The following is a 3,900-nucleotide window of genomic DNA, read 5'->3' on the forward strand; positions in this document are numbered from 1 at the left end:
TCTCATCATTTGATACCAGGTATGAAATTTTCCCAGAGTCCCAGGACTGTGAGAAATGATACAATGGATTGTTTAAAGATTTATCAAACTAAATTTTATTCTGAACCCTCCTCCTCCTCTTGTTGATCTACCCAGAATTTTTTTTATAAACCATTGAAAGTGTTTCAGAGTTCTGTGTTACAAGAATTAAACAGCACTATTATCCCCTGCTTCATGAGATATATATATACCAAATAGCATTTTTCCCATGTGGAAACTATACAATATAATAAATGACAGAGGCCCCAATAAAGCATTTTCCATTACTTTCAGGATCTAAACAAAGATTCTGAATGTTCAGAGCTCTTTTGCTATATTATTTTATATTCTAAAATCTATCTATATTCTGAGTCAATTACTTGACCAAAACAATTGAGAAAACTAATTAGCTTTGTAGCAAAACACTTTCCACCTACAAGATCATGTTCAAAGGAATTCATGTTGCAATGCTGACAGGATCTGCTGGCTGCTCTGAACAACGTGGGGTGCACTCTCCACATCAACCCTGAGGCAGGCCACTCAGGTATAAACAACAGTTACACACAGTTCATCCGGAATGGGGCTGGCTCACCAGCAAAAGTCCTCCATGAAACAACACATCAACCGCAGCTGCCCTGGTTTCAGAAAAACCACACCGAGAATTACAATACAGCATCTTCTCACCCCCTCAGTCATTGACAGGAATTTTGGAGGCCACCATGCTGTTTACTCTGTGGATCGTGGTAGTAAATGAACCAAGACGGACTTCCTCGGAATTGGTAATGAACTGCGGTCCCGACTCTCCCCATTTCTCAGGTACCACCAAATCTTTGTATAAATCAGTAGATCAAATGAACAAGAAACTCCCAACAGCGGCAGAAACGTCACTGTCACCATCCTGGATGGCTTTCTGAGACTTCTCTCTGGGAGCACTGTCGTCTTTTGCAGTCTTGTCACACTCAATATCGAATTGCCACCTTTCAAGGACCTCCCCACTTTCCATGTTCGAGATGCCCACCACCAGCTGAGCCCTTGTACAGCCAATCTGGGGCATAATGCTGCTTAAAAGAGACACGCTGACAGTTTGGTGGCCAGTCACTTTCAGCTGCTCCATCCAACCACGCTGCTGAGGTACTTGATGAGCTCGGGGTTGGTGGTCACCAGCAGGGTGAGGCCCTACTTCTGCACCCGGGGCAAGGTCTCCGAGGGGTAAATGCCGCGCTGATACAGGATGCTGTTGATGCCGAACGAGAAGAACTCGGCCACCATCTCCACGCTCCCGCGCCTGGGTGATGCCCTGCTCCCGGGAGAGCTGCCGCGCCATGGCGAGTCCGTGACCGAGACCAGCGCTCCTACCCAGAAATTTGGTCTCTGTTATTTTTATCTTTTCCTCAAGAGTTTTGCAAAGTCATGTATGCTTGGATACAGAGTAGAATATTCTAGAAGGCCTCTCCATTTTTGATCCATGCTGATCATCACTAATGGGTTCTCCATTCTGTCATTATTGGGGCTTGGAATCAGGAAGCCCTCTGGCTCCCCATGCACTTTTGGACACTGGAGGTCCCATGCCTAGGATACTCGAAATCTTTCTTGGAGAATATCATTGTTGAGATTTGTCCCCACCAAAACTTATGTTGAAATTTGATTCCCAGTGCAGCCATGTCAAAATGTGGTGGGATCTGTAAGAGGCAATTAGGTCATGAGGTCTCTACCCTGATGTTTAACTTGGGCTTGCAGAAGCTCTCCCTCTTATTGAGAGTGGGTTGTTAGCAAACACAGTACCTCTCTTGCATATGCTCCTCTGCTATTTGCCACTGTGTCTTCTGCTTTCCACCATGAGTTGACACGGTGCAAGACCCTCACCAGAAGCCTGCTACTTCCCATCCTCCCAAGTCACAAGTGAAATAAGCCTCAATTCTTTATAAACTATCTAACCTCAGGTGTTCTGTTACAACAGAAGACAGACAGCCACCTTATCAAGCTCTAAGCCTCTGCAAGAGACTGAATTTTGGAACTTTGCTGATCTTCATGACAAATATGATTACAACAGATTTCATCAAAGTTTTCACTGGCGAAGCCCTAGAAGCTTTTTAGAAAAACAGGGCAGGTGGTATGATGGAAAGAACAGCAATTTGAAGGAATATACAACTGTGCTTAAGATTGAAAAAAAAAAAAAAACTCCTTAGGAGCAGAAGTGTCTATTTCTCATTCCTAAAATGAGGAGAGTGACCCTTACCTGCTCTAGAGGTAAAGTTGCTACAGAGATTATAGGTGTAAAAAGCCATCCCAGAATACTTGCTCAATCAATAAGCAATACCTCTCACAATTAGATTACTCATGGGACATGAGACTAGGTGGACATTGGGAACAAGGAATGGATTTATGAGTCTCAGATGGTGTCTAAAACAAGAGTGCTTGAGTGTGAGTCTAGTTTACCATCTTTCTGTGACGTCATTTTCTCATTCTTTCATTCCACAAGTGTTTATTACTTAAGACAAATCTTACTTTGTGATGTTTTAAGATTTTAATAATATGAGGTGATATAGCCCATACTCACAATGTTTATATTGAGATGAAGAAAGGGTTGGGGGAGGGGCATCCGATTAAAATGCAAGGTGTTGAGTGTGAAGACAGACGTAGGGATTATAAATGCCATGGGCATCAGTTTAACCTGAGTGGTACAGAGAAGTGAGGGGCAAGCAGGGAGTTTACTCACCTTCTGTCTCAATGCATTCACTATTTGTTGCTTAGTTTATTTTCAGCAGCAAAGCATTCTGTACTTATTGTTCTGGTTTTATTTTAAACATAATACATGATTTGCCCAAATCCTATTTATTTTATTATTTTTCATTTAGCTGCATCAGGAATTTTTTTTAAAAAGGCAGTGATGTCCACACCGATCATGTAGACATTTTTAAATTTGCCTACAAATGCATTAAGGCAATGATTTTCATTTAATGTCTTTTTTTAAAAAAATTAAATGGTGACTATTTTATTTAAACAATCATTCTACTGAAATATTTAATATTTAAAAGAAAAAAATATTGTGTATCTATGAACCAAGAACTTTGTAAACTTTCTCTACTTAAGGATGCAGCGGACATTCTGGAAGGGAATTACCGTGCCAGGGATGATCTAGAAGTCACCATGCCTGAGATTCAGGAGGATGAGCAGAGTGACATTTCAGATTACTTCCATGGTAAGACTTTATAGGTTAATGATGCTTTATTGAGGTCCATGCACCTCTTATTCCAAACAGTTTATTTTATACTTTAGTGGTGGTTTCAGGTCATGAAGATAAAAAGCTCATCAGTGCAATTGGAAAAACAGTATAATTTGTTTTACACTGGTCTATAAGGAAAGATCTTGCCAATCATATACTTCTGGTGAAACAAGTAAACAGTGTTTCTTGTTTCTGTCCTTTCAAGGTGGAAGTTTCTTTCTATTTATTTACAAGGATTTGGAAAAGTCAATATTCAGTGAGAGGAGAAAAATTTGGCAATATTTTATGAAACTCATGGGAGAAGGACAGAGAGAGAAAGCAAGGAAGAAATTTTCCAAGTGGCTGCATGGATGAGGTATTATTGTGTGGTGTACATGCTCACAGCTGGTAGCAATCACTCCCCAACAAAGTTATTTCCCAGTATCAAATGTGAACACATGTGAGCCTTCCTTCAAGGGCACCTTTTATTCATGTTCTTGAATATAGGTTATCATTGTGATCCTAACCCACTTTTATTAGAGTCTGTTTTTAATCAAATAAAAGGTCTTTACTGGATCTTTCTTGTGGGTTAAAAAAGAACATTGAAAAATTAATAACAGAAATGGTAATTTCTTTGGTAATTCATTCAGCTTTCTTTCTTCATTTTTTGATCACAGCTT

The 3,900-nt window shown here is 40.3% G+C and overlaps 1 pseudogene; it reads right to left on the reverse strand.

The window, feature by feature from the left end:
• Window positions 1–247: 247 nt before the first annotated feature.
• On the reverse strand, window positions 248–1,342 carry LOC107142952 (annotated as a pseudogene).
• Between the last annotated feature and the right edge of the window lie 2,558 nt (window positions 1,343–3,900).

This window comes from Marmota marmota, unplaced genomic scaffold, assembly GCF_001458135.2.
Source record: "Marmota marmota marmota unplaced genomic scaffold, marMar, whole genome shotgun sequence".
Taxonomy (NCBI): Eukaryota; Metazoa; Chordata; class Mammalia; order Rodentia; family Sciuridae; genus Marmota; species Marmota marmota.